The 16,370-nt window shown below is 37.7% G+C and overlaps 1 long non-coding RNA gene across 1 annotated transcript in view; it reads left to right on the top strand.

The window, feature by feature from the left end:
* Window positions 1-16,370, top strand: part of LOC107051710 — a 299,217-nt gene that overhangs the window by 274,352 nt on the left and 8,495 nt on the right. Inside the window, exons 32-34 of the long non-coding RNA XR_006939094.1 lie at window positions 2,194-2,294; window positions 11,721-11,873; window positions 13,409-13,502. This is a non-coding gene — a long non-coding RNA (uncharacterized LOC107051710). The remainder of the gene's footprint in view (window positions 1-2,193; window positions 2,295-11,720; window positions 11,874-13,408; window positions 13,503-16,370) is intronic.

Raw genomic sequence — 16,370 nt, 5'->3', positions numbered from 1 at the left:
TATTCATCTAGCTGACAACTGTATTTCCAAGACAGCAGCATCATCCATTAGGGATGGGTGATAAAAGTGTCCCAGTATTCTCCCATCTGCTACCCAGGCTGCCAGGAGGCTCACCTCTCTACCAGAAAGGCAGCAAGATAGAGCCCATCAGCTTGTGGCCTGCGTGGATTGTTTCCAAAGTGTAATAGTGTCTGATTCTAGGCCTCAACCTGCAAAAAATAAGATCAGATTGGAGCATCTAGTTTTTGATATTGTGTCCTCTAGCTTACGAGGATACATCTCTGGGAGTTAGGGACCTATGTTTGTTCATGCGTTTTAGAGGAAAAAGTGATGCATGGGATGCATAAAAAATAAATTAGGGAAATACGAAATTTAACCAACCACAAATGCCCTTAGCCATGTCTGAAATGCTGCTGAAAGGTGCATCACAACACAAAAATTAGAGAATTTCAGTACAACTGTCTAATTTGAACTAATTTCTGACCATAGGAATCAATCAGGACTCTGAATCATATACTTTCCCATAAAAGAATGCAGGTGAGGCCACCCTCTAACTTATTAAAACACTGAAAACTCTTTTAGCATATGGCAAGTTCCATTCCCCTCATCTCAGAGGAGCCCAGCAGCCCAGCACGATTTTAACTTGGTGGACAAAGTATGGGTCCTCCATTTATTCTATCAAATCTATTGCCCTCTGTACACAGTAATTAAGAATTAATTCATCCAGAGAGACTCAGTAACTTATTCGTTAAGGCTTCACTGGGAGAGGAAAGATTTGGATTCCAGTCCCTGCAAAGATGGAGTCTAAATCGTTTACATCAGGAGTGTGATGAGTGGAGATCCTCGCTTACAAGCTGATAAGTCTTTTCAGAAATGAGCTGACAGTCCAAGCACCAAAACAGATCACAGGAACTACAATAAAAATCAGTGTTCTGCCAAAGCTAAAGGGATAGGAATCTGTCAGGGAGAATGATGGAGCAAGAAGAGTTTATTATAACAGGCAAAAGAAAAAAGTGAGTGAAAAGTGTAAGGAACTGGAAAGGACTTTAAGGGACAGAATGCTGTTTAATGGGGGAGAAACTGAGAGACAAGCAGATTACAAGCCAGTGTGATGATTAGCATTTTTTCAAGGCAATTTGCAAAAGGTGACAAGTTGTAGATTAAAGGCTTTGATTTGCCTTTTTCTCACTCTGCTTACGTACTTATATCACTCATTCAATCCAATAACCTATCCTAAGCAGTTGTAGGAAGCAGCATTTTTTTGCTGACTTTTAAATACAGAAAAAACTTGGAATTTGAAGTATCCATTTCTTTAATGGCTAAAAGGTAAAATAAGGAAGTATAGCTGAGTGAATTTTTTGCTTGTCATGTGATAAATTAACATTCAACATAGGAAGTCCAAAACTATTCAGTTCACATGATCTCAGTATTTGTCTCCATTTTAAAATTGTATCAAAATGAAAACATTTATTCCTGAGCCTGGAAGGCCCTCATTTTTCAGATATTCCCTTAATGGGAGTCATGAGTGTTACTTTATTTGGGAGTCAGAAGTAGCTGAGATAAGAAACAGTAACAGCTTTGGGATTTCTTTCTTCCCTTCCTTCTTATTCCTTTCTATTCGACCAGGAAGAAGTGCAATTTAGGTGAGTAACAGCAAGGCATCCTACATTAAGTTAGCAAGTGAGGTTGAAAAGTCAATCTTACAGGCTTTAGAGGAGCTGATACTAGCAGAAAAACTGTGCCTGCAGAACAAAGCCAGAAGATATCAAACATCCTAAGATCTGCTTTCACAAATCAACAAAGTACATAAACCAGAAAAAAAATGCCTTCCTCTGGTTTGTTTCCCCAATATGAGAAACTGCGAAAGCCTGTAAGTGAAGAGCGAATATGAGATGGTTGTCAGTGTAATGTCAGCTTCTAGCAGAACAGAAATAACTCACAAGTCTTGGAATAAGTTCTCTATTGCCTTGCACACTGTATAGTCTTTTAATCAAAAGCCAGAATGAATAGTTTCCATCCAGCCTCAAAATACCACGTCATATTATGCAGAAAGAGGACTATTGCAGAAACACTGCTTTTCCTGTCTTTAAGATCTAAAACCACTACTATGCAGGGTTCTGCTTGAGTAATGACCTCAGTGGCATTCCTTTTTCCTTTTGTGTAAAATATATTTTGGCTCGTGTTTTGTTTCAGCATACTTCTATAAATCCTCGTGGGACACAGTATGGGGGCCCTTCCAGGATGTGACCTTTAGATATTGACAGAGGAGGTGTATATGCGTGTATTCTCATATGGTAAGTTATGTATTGACCATAGTGAGAATTTTCTCCAGTTCCTTTCTGAACAGTTTCATTCTTATGTATTTGTATGGCATCACAGTATAATTACTCTTCCATAACATGTAATCTTTGGGTCAGTTCCATTTGTCTAGAGTCTTAAACACTGTATTGCATTTTGATAAAGACATTATACCATTTAAAGCTGTAATATCTTCCATCAAAAAGTGAAACATTGGCAATAATCTATGATGTGAGGCTATTAATTTGTCTATCACTGCAAAAGTAGAGCCACAGATGAACCACCTCCTATCCCTTGTGGCCAGAGGTAATTCTTTTTGCTTATTAGTTATGTGTTGATTTTACAGATCTTGTCACTGGTGCCACATTTTATGTGGCTATTTTCTATTGTGGAATATTCTCTAATGACGATTGCATGGCTACTACCAAAGTAATGTAAAACTGAACCCCAGTGGTGGTGATCAGTGTCTTATCTACTTAACTGTTTAGTGCATACAGAAATTGTCTCCCTGATTTCTTGACTCAAAAGAATAAATGATTGTCCTTAGGAAGTAATTTACTTGTCTTCTGGTCATGCATATGACTGTGTTTGAAACCATGATGCTTGGCTGCAGGGACAAGGCCCTTTTTTGTGAGATCCAAAGGGTTGCTGCCACCAGTTGCATCGCAGCCCTGCAGCTGATGTCCCAATGCACAATACTTGCAACTGGCATAGCAAGCCAACCAGCTGCAGATCAAGATAAGCAGCTACATCTCTCCTTGCCTGCAGCCCTCACTACATAGTAATTAATGTAGGTTTTCAGTACTTCTAGGGTATATGCCTTGAGAATTAGAGAGGATATACATCTTCCTAATGATGCAGTGAAGCACTGAATAGACATGGTTGTTTATGGTGAAACAAAACTGAGATGTAAATAAGGAATCAGTTAAATTCAGTTAACTATAATAGTTTTGAGTGGCAAAGTATCCAAGTCCATGAACCTCAGTACATAATGATAGCTTGATATAAATGACTTCTAGAAATTAAAATGCACTGAAATGCTGCATTATATATATAAGCATTAACAAGCATGTTTGTTTGCTTGTTTGTTTGTTTCCTACACTCTCCATTTGGTCTTCTAAACAAAATCCTAATCAACAAATTTTGCTATAGATTGTACTACATATGTATATATATTTTATACATTTACTTTAAAATGCATGGACAGATCTGAATATACTGCTCTTAAGTTAGTCTAGGTTTAGCAAGCACTCAGAAAGCAGACTTGCCAAAGCATGCAAAAACATTTTGGCTTAACTGTATTAGTATCTTTTCCAGATTAAAGTAGGTTATTCTTTTGGACATATATTATTTTCTTACACTGAAAATGCCTGGAAACATAACAGGAGTAAATTAATTGCATGGTAACAGTTACAGCACTCCCCAAGTTCAGAAGGATGCAAAGGGTCAACAAACAATACAGTAAATGAGAACATGAAGACACAAAGTTTCCCTGTATCTTTTTGCCAAGGATGTAAGCTGGCATTGTTGCTCTTGGAACAGCATCTTGGACCTCTGCTAGCTGTGCGGCACCTCAAAACATTTTCTGTTTTTGTTTCTTGCCTTCGTAGCAAGTGCTGAGTTTTGCTTGGAGATTTCAGCTTTTAATGAGTGAAAATCTGAGTGAAGTCCAGCTAAAGACTTCAGCTTTTTCCTGTAATAGCTGCAATATTAAGTTAAATTACATAGGGCAAAACTGATCTCCAGTCAAGTAAGCTAGAGCTTTTCTGTTGATCGTTAGGTTGATTTTCATGCAATGCCCCTGAATTTTAAGGAAAATCTCTCCCTTTACATTAGGATTAACTAATACTACAAAATCTTCAGTCATGTAGTGCATGATCCCATTAAAGCCATCTGTAACATCTTGCCTTCAAATTATAATTGGGGTGCATCATTAACAATGAAGCTGAATTGCAAATAATGATTGTAGAGAAAGAAGGCTGCTATACTGACTTCAATAAGATCAGGATTTCATTTAGAATTATCTTGTCTGTAGAAGATCCTGGCCTGTGTATGGAGATGCCTATGTAGAACTTTAGTGTATAAGAAGAATTTTTACTTGTATTTATTGCGCTATTTGTGCAGAGTTTTAACTTTCAGTTGGGATAAACATTCTTAAAAGTCAGAAAACAGAATCATAGAATCATTCAGGTTGGAAAAGACCTTAAAGATCATCAAGTCCAACCACAACCTAACCATACTACCCTAACTCTAACTACCCTTCTCTAAATCTGAGCACCACATCCAAATGGTTTTTAAACACATCCAGGGATGGTGACTCAACCACCTCCCTGGGGAACCTAGTCCAGTGCTTAACAACCCTTTCTGTAAAGACATGTTTCCTGATATTCAACCTAAACTTACCCTGGCACAACTTAAGGCCATTTCCCCTCATCTTGTTACCTGTAACCAGTTAGAAGAGACCAATCCCACTCTTTCTGTAAGCACCTTTAACTTTTAACCATTAACTTTAATGAAGCCATACTGACTTTTCACTGCCTGAACATCCAGGTTATGGTTTATGTTCCTAGTATTATTTTGTTTTCTATTTATCTATTGAAATTTTTTGTGCCTGCACTATCCCAAGCATGTATGGATGGTTAGTCTGAAAGTACAATGGGGACAAAGAAACATACTTATGCCAAAGAAATATCAACAGGACTATCAAAAAGCTACTTAAAATATTAAAGGATAGGACTGGGAAAGAAACACTGGTGTGCCGATGGTCATGTGGGGTGATGGCTTGCTCCTTTCCCCTCAGTGATGCTGAACAAGGATGCACCTTGCTTAATGTCACCTGAAGGCAGCAGAAAAAGTCAAGGCAGTTTATGGAGTTCTGATACCTGTCTTGGAGTGTGCTGGATTTCCAGAGAGTTGCCAGAGATGACATCTGTTTTCTGGAAGTGTGAAATGATGTGAAGTTAAATTGCTGATGTTGGTAAATATTTATGGAGGGCACTAGGCCTACTTTTACAGGCAGTGGGTCCAGGAACCAATTATGAGTTGCCTCCTGAAGGACATGATAGTCCTGCTCCATTCAAGGCTGCATTTAGTCACATTTGTTTCAGTCTGAATCTTTGTGTCTGGCACTCACAACAGCATTTTTCAAATACTTTCTTGATACAGGAGCTGATGAATCTACAATTTATAAGTAGCCAAATGCATGTTCTCCATGGCAGGGTAGGGACTGGAGCAAATGTAGCAGTTAAGCCAAATAATAAAAGCAAAAAAAAAAAAAGAAGACAACTTTCCTTCTCTTACTGTGACCTTCAGAAGGCAGTTGTCAGAGAGACTTTTTCTGTTCAGGAATGGACAAGGTGGTTTAGATTTTTGTGAATAACTTGAGTAGGTGAGTTAGCTTTCATGTACTGCTCAGTGAGGTGGAAAGACGTATGCTGTAGTCTAGCATCCATGCCCCCCAGCTAGGGCAGTGCTGACTGTGCTCCAGCCCCAGCTAGGAAGGCTTTGGTTTGTTTGCCTCACAGAAGTGGAAAAGGGGATATAACTTTGTTTATCTTGTTTGTTGTTGTTTTTATTATTATTATTATTAATTTCCAGATTAAGCCCATTAGGTAGATATTATTCAAATTACAAAAATTATGACTTCAACCACGGACAGAGCATGAGATGTAAACGTTGTGGCCATTTAAACTGAAGGGAAATTGTTTCTGCTGGCTGTGAAGACTTGGGGTTTGGACACAAGTGACTCTGAGAACATTCTGGGGGAAGGTGCTTGAATGTGCTTCTGAGGGCAGCTGTTTCCTTTCACTTCTGCCTTGTATCAAAAGAAATGAAAGAAGGAAAAAAATGAGAAAGAAAAATGAAGAGAGACATGAGAAAGCATTCATGTGCAGCTGAAGGGGTAAGTGGATGAAATACTGGGAGAGCGAGAAGAAGGAAGGTCACTGTCCCAAAGGACAATGCTAGATGACTACAGGCATAGATTAAGAATTTTGCAGATATGAATTTTATGCTCATCATTTGATTTTTTAGCATAATTTGCACTGCTTTATTTTCATGATTGTTGACAAAGGGCCAGATTGCTCTAAAGGGCAAATATTTTACTGTGTACGTATAGTGGGATATTCAGAGACATTGTTGACATTAAACCTACTCAGGTCAGTTATGTCAACTGAAATGACAAGAACAAAAAAATCCACCTGAGGGTCTCTTTCATATCTCTTTCATACACAAAAATACCTTCTAGTTTTCCTTGCATAATTATAATGCATGTGCCTAGGTCTCCTGGATGTTAAACAACCTTTATATTTAAATTTAGCCAGGTTTCTGTGCTGAATCAAAAATGTTCAGTGTTGCAGTGAGGATGCTTTGGCTTTGAATAAGGAGAGAAGGAGACATTTCCCAATCAGTGTGACTAGTCTTTTCGTAAGTAAAATAAATGGTGGCTGCACAGTCATTTCTGACAGAAATTTAAAACCAAACCAACAAAATAACACATAACCAAAAAACTGTTTTAAATTATGGTTAGCAGGGATCATACATAAATGTACATTAGAAACATTTCCATTTGAACACCAGAGAATACTTTTTCCTCCTACAGAATAGTTAAAGAGGTTTAAAAAATACTAAAGTAAACCGTCATTCATGTTTACATAAATTCTATATAACTGAACAATCAGGGCTTCAGGTGTTGTTTACATCAGAACCCTTTGAGTTTTTCTTCACTTTATTGTGTTTATTTTCTGTATATATTCATTCTTGGCTTCAAAGGAGTTAAAAATAATAAAAGGAAGCCTAGGGTAGGACAGCAGTTAACAAATGTAACTGTCTATGAGAAATGATGCTCACATATTTTTCATTGATCCTTGAAAAATTAGATGAGCCTCAGACTTACTTTTGGATTTATCTGCCCTGGTTGTGCTAATGTCTTACGGCATTCCCAAAGTACCCCGAAGGAATAAAGTCCTTATTTTATCTCCTTTTTCTTGTAAGAACAAAGATGAACAAAGTGAAATATCGATTCAATTGCTTAATAAACCGATAAACCTGTAGGAGAAAAATGTTTTCTGCTGCATCATTTGTCATAAATAAAATTATTAAAATTAAAAAAAAGAAAAACCCTGGTGGCCTTTGCCAGAAATTGGATAGACACAGTAATCTTAAAACAATTGTTCCTTCATTCTTCCTAATCTCTGAAGACAACTAAATTAACACAGAAATCAAAGAGCTTTCATACACCCTGAAGCCAAGTGTTCCTAAAACCATGAAAACTCTTATTGATACAATTTATTGCAGACTCTGTCCTGAAGCAGAAAAAGTAACTTTGCACATATTTATTTTAATACTTTTGCCCTTTGACTAAAGCTTGCTTCTGACTTGCATGGTCCCATTGAAGAGCAATGCCTGGCAGTAACGTGACTTACTTAATATGGCCTCAGTGCATACTACATCTGTTTATGCAGAAGCATCATTTTTGGGCTCATTGCTGAGAATAAGAAACAAAATTGACACAGCAAAAAACGAAAAACAACACTTACCAGTTTTCACTCGTGCTCTACAAACAATCACCATTGAATGCAATGCATAGATCTGTCTTTCATAGAAATGAACAGCCAAGAAAGTGTGAAACAAACTTGGAGACATTTTTCAAGATACCCCTAAAGTGCAAAGGCAAGCTTTCAGAAAACATTTATCTAGTAATAAATGTGATGAGGAATACTAGAAGAGAAAATAAACAAACAAACAAATAAATAAATAGAGCAGAGGAATTGTAGTTCCAAAATGCACCCAAATTAGGAAATTGGACTCTCTAGTCCTCTGCAGACATCCAGAAAGAGCTTATGCCATTCAGAGACACATTCAATCAAATAACACATGTGAAATGACCCTCACTGAGCGAACTTTTGCTCATCCTGTAGATGCTAATGAGGTATTCCGTGTCTGCCAAGGCTCTGGACTAGAAGTGTTGTCCAAACGCACTTTGAACTCCATCAGCTTAGGGCTGTGACCACTGCCCTGGTCCATGCCCACTACCCTCTGGTGAAGCACCTTTTCCTAACACCTGACCTGACCCTACCTTGACATGGCTCCTTAATGTTCCCTCACTGTAGGCTGCCATGAGACTTCCACTCAGCTTTCTCTGCTCTGGGCTAAGCAAATCAAGGGGCCTCAGTCACCCCTCATACATCTTCCCTCCAGATTCTTCAACACCTTCATAGCCCTCCCTTGGACACGCTCTAATAGCTTCATGTCATTCATATACTGTGGCCTTAAACCCACACACAGAGCTCAAGGTGAGGCCACGCAGCGCAGAGCAGAGTGGGACAGTCCCTCTCCTTGCCTGCTGGCAGCACTACACCTGATGCATCTCAGGGTATGTTGGCCCTTTTGGCTCCCAGGGCACAGTGCTGACTCACATTCAACTTGCCATCAATCAGAAACCCCAGAGCTCTTTCTATGGGGCTGTCACTAGCCTGTTGTCCCTTTGTTTGTACATTTATCGAGGCTTGAGGCTATAAACTAACATTTCTGGAATCAGGACTCTCCAAAGTGTTTCTAACAAAATACTCCATCACTTCTTGTCACTTTTTATTCAGTGTAAGTAAGACAATTTCTGAGATCAACAATGAAAAGCAATACATAAAATCTAAGACAAATGATCATAAATGGCCCTGCCAAGAAACTAGATCATATATAATTTAATGGACGTAGAAGGTCATTCTAAATGCATTAAATAAAATAATAATAAAAAAAAACACATTACAGACAGCCAAAGCAGATCCTTATGTCATTGTGATATTGAGATGGAGAGATAACACAATTGAGAATAATTTAAAAGGGAAAACAAAGCATGCAAGGTGTTTTGGAATATATCTTGTTAACTTTTTTTAGAGTTACATCTTAAAAACAAAACAACAGTGGTTATTTGGCACATATTTAAGCAGACAAATGCCTGCAAAGTTTCTACAAAGTTTAAGCGCTCAGTAAATGGAAAACCACATCTTTCTACAGCAGCGTCATAGTAGGCACCACGATATGAAACACCACAGTCATGCATCACTATCAGGAGTCCTGAATTTATCCTGTTTTGGAGTGTACAATGATAATTCAGATTGAGATTAAGGATAGCATTTAATAAGGAAAGAGGAATGGATGCTATCATCTGTATTAAATATTGGCAGAGTAAACACAAGAGAGCACTGACTCTTTTATCTCCTTAAAGACTTGAACATGTATGTGTGCACATTTTCAGAGTATTATTCCATTTTCAATCACATGGGAATTTTTTAAATGTAATTTTTCTCAGCAATATTTGAAAACGTCTCCTACAAATGAACTTGGCATGCTTCCATGTTGAACTATTATGGTTATTTTAATTATGCAGAAAATTGAAGCTGATTTAGTACTATTTTACATGGCAACAAGACATTGAAGTAAACTATGTAGAATATAATCAAAATTGCAAGCACTGTGCCTTTTTGCCGTCACTGCAGAAATGGAACTGAAATGGAAGTTTCCAAAAGTACACTGCTTAGCAGCAACTGGTGTCCTCTGCAAGTGGTTTTTAAAGAAGGCAAAAAGGCCAGAGGGAGGCACAGTGTTGGAGTGCTTCTATAGAACGTATGAAAATGCAGTAGTAACATGAGAGTAGTAAATACCAGTGTGCACCCAGTGCAGGTTTAAGAGCCATACTCCACATGCATTGCCTGTGCTGCAGTGTGTGGTGTTTTCTGGAGAAAGCATTTTAAAAAAACAAAACCTGCAAGAGCATACACCCTGCTGCTTTTTACTGCTCTGGAGTAGAGCTGAATGTGAAGGACTCTATCAGCATCTCTATTTCACCCCACATGTTTGTGGGGTAGAAGATGATGTTTCCTTGCAGATTTCTTTCCCCTGAACACAATAGACTTATCCCTGTGAACAACAAAACCCAAGCTTTTACTGGTGCTCTTGATAGTCTAACTAGAAGAAGAAGCTGTACTTTTCCGCCGTAGTTATTGCAGCAAATCTCTTTACTGCAGATAAAAATATTCAGTAGGATTTCCCTATTTTCCTTAACTCTCACTGATTTCAGGCAGTCTCACTTCCAGTCATCTTCATCAACCTGAAATGTTTTCTCTTCATTTACACGTGAACTGCATACTTGTATTTCTGCCTTCTTTTGAAGGAAATCTTGGCATCAACCGAACTCGTGTAATGAATATATATCTTCCTGACAATATGTTTTTATCTTTCCCTCCCATTTAGTGGTTTTCAGATCACTCTGTTCCTCTGAACTGTCCTGTGGCATTTGCAGTGAGTCTGTCTTGGAGCTATCCACTGAGACAGTTGCTTTTAAAAGCTTGAAGAATCAGATGTCTTCCCGTTAGGGCAATTTCTGCTTGAGTTAACCAGTCTGCTATTTCCATGTTTTTCTCAGCTTAAGGGTCTGCCAAGTGCTAGGAGCCTACATTTTAGAATCTTCAAAATATTCAGCATGCACCAAAAACTAAGGAGTATTTCACATCTTACAGTTTTCATATAAGTGGAACGATGCACTAAAACTGAGAAACATTATTTGAAAGTGATATGATAAATTATTTCTACAGTTCACTAAGCTATCTGTTAGTCCAGAACTGTACCCATCAAAGACTACAGATTGACCGCATTTTCTTTCCTCAATGGGATTTATTTTTCCACAACACATGCTGTTTGGAACTGTGGTATAAGTTTGAATTTTTGTGAGTTTGCAGATGAAAGTAAAATCTGAATCTGTTGCTTGTAGCTCAAGAGCATCTCTAATGTAAATATTGCTGGTAGTGAAAAGTACTAAGAAAGCATGAGAGAGAATATTTAAGGTTACTATATTATATTATGGTAGTTAAAGTTTTCCTACGTGTGAACATCTCCCTTAAGCAAATGGCACCGTGATGAAAAATGATTGTTTCATTTCTGAATTTCAAGCTGGCAAGCTATACTCATTCTATCAGATTTTCTCACAACGTCACATTGAATTTATTGTTTCCAGTACAATGGGAAGCGTGAGACTTATGTGAGCCAGTGTGAGATGAGGCGCCAGAGAAAAAGTTCAAAATCACTCAGATGGAACAACTTTTAAGATGGGCTGTGATTTTCAGTATCTAAAAAGATAAAATGTTTACTTCTTGAAATTAGCATTTGAGTTTCTCTATGAAGCAGTGGGAAGAGCTGCATTTAACTTATCATGGTGTCCACAACTCAGAAAATTCAAGAAATTCTGGTAGTATTTTAATAAACTTGAATAAATGTTAAAGAGCGTCCGATTTATACAATTGCTGCTCTGAAAGTAATGCCTCCTGTTTTATTATGTTGGCCCCTGACATCAGAGGTGGATGCTGGTGGTTTGGCAGCAGGGGTTGAACCTTCCTAACAGTACTCCATTACATGTTGTTTCCATGTGACAGATGGCAGCAGAGGGGCAGACTGACGGAATCCATCGGAAGCAAGGGTGTGCCACTGAATTCCTCCATGCAAGAAAAAATGCCACCCATTGACACTGATCAATGCTTGCTGAATGTTTCTGAAGACCAACCTGTGGGTGTGAGCACAATGAGGTGGTGAGTGGTGTGTTTCAGCAGTGATGACAGTGACAGTGGTTCACCTCCACTGATGCAGACTTATGAATATGGCATGCAGGATCTTGTTCATCACTGGTAAAAATGCACAGCTAATGGTGATGAAGATGTTTAAAAATAGTATTTTGTAGCCGAAAAGTTGCTGTATCAAATAGTGTTGCCATGCTCTTTGTATCTGTAGTAGTTTCCATGGGCATAAATAGGAGGCATTACCTCTGGAGTGACCTGTGTAGATCCTGATAGCCTACTTCAGCTAAAAATGTATCTTTTATCAATTAAAAAATAATTTTCATCTTTAATGTTTTTAACAAAAATTTTAGAAATTAAAAGGATGAATAAGAAAAAAAAACAATGTGATATTTCCCAGAGATCTACAGAGCAATATTCTATACTGTTTCTTTCTTCTGAGATTTCAAGGAAAATAAAATAACATTGAGTAGATCCATTTTCTACAGAAACCCACAAATAGGCTAGTCACTACTAAAATGCAGTTGAAAAAAGGAAACACAGTTTTCCATTTACAAGAGATTGTTCAAAAGGCAACTGACTGCATCATCTTTTCTCTCTCACAGTTCTGACAATAGTACTAAATATAACCAAAAGAACCACTTGGGGTTTCCTTAATATTTCTTCCACAAAGAGCTATTTTTTTGTCAACATAGAAAGTGAAATACACATAGGCAGTAGGAGCATGAAGGAGCTTATCCTTATGTTATTTCTGATATAAGCAACAAGAGGCTTGCAAGCTTTGTTTTTCCGGATGCTATCAGTGCAGATGGTGGTGGTGGTGGCAATAGCAGCTCCTGATTTGCCAATCTCTCTCAAAGAGAGACAGCTATTTCTCAAGCAAACACATAGTTTGCCTGCAGTGTATGTGCATTATATAGTCAACTCCTTCCAAAATACCTTACCCAATATGCCTGTGTGTGACAGCAGACGTCCTGTGCAAGGACTGTAACTGGAAAGTTTTGTTTTCTACTATATAGCATGATAGTATGTTTGTGCCTGTGAAATGTGGGATAGAAACACAGGAGTCCTGTCCATGATCCCTAAAGCTAAAATCCTAAGTTAGCGCCACCTGTGTTAACTCTCTTGGTGTTGCACTCGCAACCAATACTGACCACTGTTGACAGAGCACACTCCAGTACCACACGTACAATGCAGAACTGAGATTTCCTGATGAGAAAGTGCCCAGTGATGGAATTTTACTTTCTAAGTGTGTGGATGACTGAAGGACAGTTTGAAAAACCTACCAAAATTAGAGGGTACTTCGAAGAGTTTAGAATCTGCTTCCATAAGTTGCTCAGAAATCCCTTTAGTTTAAAATAGAAACTCGAGCAGGTAGAGTAGAGTAGCTTCTTGCCTGGTCTTCTTGCTACCTCTGCACTCACTGCAGAAATTGTGTCTCTTCCTTTGGCCAAAGTCAGAGGAAGGACCAGGCAGGTGGCCAAAGCTCAGTGTAGCTGGCTTGTATTCACATATGAAAGTCATCTGATGGCAGCTTTCCTCTGCGGTAGGCTTTGGGATGAGGAGGAGACAGATGTGAGAGCACATGTGAAGGCTGGCACTTGCTGTGGGACAAGGAGTCACAGGCAGTCTGCGGTGCTGCTGGTGAGTCTGGGAACCATGTGCTCTTTAAGCAGTAATAAGTCACTGGGTTTAATATTCATTTTAGGTTTAAATACCACAACAACTAATACCAATATGCATTATGCAAAATTGCTGCAATAACTGCAGGCTTCAAATCAAAGATAAACAGTGCTGTTTTCCTTTACTTTTTTTTTTGTATAATTGTATAAAATAAGACTGATAACGCTTGCTGACATTTTCTTCCTTAAAATTCTAGGCCAATACTATGCTACTAATTAGATTTCAAAAGCAGGAGATGAAAATGATAAATTAAAAGCAATGCCAGATCTTTGCATATTTAGCTTTCCATTTCAGAAATCTCTTTATTTATCTACATGGTCTTCTACTTTTATTATCTTTTATTTTGTCTCTCTCTATTCTCATTATTATATCTTAACTCTAACTGTTCTGCTTTTCACAGTGAAGCTTGCTGTAATCTTTTCTGACGACATTAGCACGGGAAATATTTTTATCAAATAGATAATAGCAAAATAAATTACATTTGTTCATTCTGCAATAAATAATATGATCTAACGTTCATGATGTTGAGGGCTGAGGCTGTAAAACACGATGATACAATTCATGATTAGCTTTCTAAATAATGAATACTGAATCAGATGTAAGTCATAGCTCCAAAACTCATGAGTTTTCAGAATTCAGGATCAATAAAAAGCTGTATGCTTTAAGAAAATGTATTTTGTCAGTAATTCTATTTATGAGCCAAAACTATAGCTAATGAGAGACAAAAAATAGACTGTATGTTTGCCATGTGCCTGTATATATGCACTTAAATAAAAAGCTGAACTTGGATGTTCTTCTTGATAACCTCTCCTCCCCTTTCCTCTCTTTTTTTGGATAAATTGACAGTTTTCTATAGTTACTCATTTAACATAAGGTCAGTTTGGTTTCTGAGAGGTTCATTTGTACGGAATCTCACCACTCTTCTTAGTGAAAAATAACATTAAAGCAGGGAGATGAGGAAAAAAAGTCCTCTTTGTCAATGTAAAGATAATTTATTTATTAAACGTTATTTCCATCCATAAGTAATTGGTTACTATTGCATCAGATATTCTGCATGATCCCAGCAGAGTTATTCTCAGCCAACCTTAGAACTTTTCCCCAGTGCTCAGGTTTATCATGACTGGCTACTTATCCAAGGGGCTGACTGCTAATTGCTTTGGTCTTTATCACATTTCAAAATGGAGCTGTTCTTTTTGAGGTCTTCATCTGTAGAAAATGTATATTGCTATAAAATACCACCAAAACGGAGATTACCACTTAAGCTTTCTTTGCCCTTTCTTAGCACAAGAGGAAATAGCAATCCATCAGAAAGGGGACAGGGGTTAAAGTATCTTATTCCTGCTTTTCACTGGTCTTGGATTAACCTGTTTGACATTTTAAATCTTCTTGATATGACTGCTTATTTTAGTGGAATCCCAGCCATGTGAGGTTACAGCAATGCAGAGTTGAGCCAAAACCCAGCTGTTTATGTGATCTTTCAAACTGTTTATCTCATTGGGAATTGCCATCTCATGCCAAATCAGACGTGATTCGAAGGACATTTTAAAATGGATGTGATGATTTAGACATGTCCAGACAATCATTTAACATTTACAATGTGAAAATGTAAGTTTTGCCCACTTGTACAATATGCCATTGGCCTTGCAAGGGCTAGCCTATATTTGAAGGAACCTCATTACTTTCTCTCTCTCTCTCTCTCTTTTTCTTTTTCTTTCTTTCTTTTTTTTTTTTTTTTTTCTGATAGGAAATGTTATCTGCAATGAATTTTGGTATTTTACTCAGAGAAACCACATGAGCTCTCAGTCTGGAAATGTGTAACTTGGATGCCTAGCCCATACAAATCAACTGCAAGTTTTTTGTACGCTGTTCCAGAAACACTGGCCTTACTGGACATCATCTGTTCATTTGCAGCAGATCCAATATATCTTCTTAACACTGGGCTAGCTGCCCATGGGTTATATGCCGCATTAGATGCATACTTAAATCTAGTATATCTAGTATAATTGATAGAAAGACACTAACCTGTAGAGAAGTGGGAGGAGAAAAAGACTGTCACCCTGAATTTCAGGATTAAGTCAATGATTTTTTTATCATCCCAGCTTATGTTTTCTTAGATTTTTGCCTTTTCTTACATTTTTGATTTTTCACTTTTGTCAATCTTGCCACATTTAACATTCAACTTTTTAATACTCTCTCTTTTCCAGGCTGCTTCTGGTTCAGCTCACTTATCAGTTGTTTGATTTAGCATGATCTTTTTTACTTTAACTAGCATCTCTTTCCATTTACCATCATTTCTAATTGCTATATGAAGGTGAATTCCCATCTGTAAACAGAGATTTGTTATCCAGGCCAAGAGAAGAAATCACCTGTGCCTACATTTCATAGTGTCAGGTGATATTTTATACACACTTGTTTTCACAGACCTCACAGATCACTTGCAGTACAATATTTGGGGAGCTGGAAGCCTGTCTTAATGATCATTGCTCATGCACATGGTTGCTGGAAAATCATTCATGAATATTGAATCCAATTATTATGAACAGGTGCAGCCAAGTAACTACATTTCATGCTCACTGAGATATCACAAACACTTAAATTTGATAAAGTTAATACACAAATATATACTCTGGTACACAACAATAACTTCATGTACATTCATGAGAATGCAAATATAATGATCATGATTCTCAGTTTTGAGGTTGTGATCAAGATTCATTTGCAGTAATTTTAAACAATTATTTCACCTCATTGCTTAATTCTTTCTACAGCTGCGAATTCAATAAGGGCGAAAGCAAATAGCTTGTGGTAATCCCTGTCTTTCTAAAAACT

Source organism: Gallus gallus, chromosome 4 (assembly GCF_016699485.2).
Source record: "Gallus gallus isolate bGalGal1 chromosome 4, bGalGal1.mat.broiler.GRCg7b, whole genome shotgun sequence".
NCBI lineage: Eukaryota > Metazoa > Chordata > Aves > Galliformes > Phasianidae > Gallus > Gallus gallus.
Note: the sequence above shows the minus strand (reverse complement) of the source record. Positions and strands in the feature narration are given on the sequence as shown.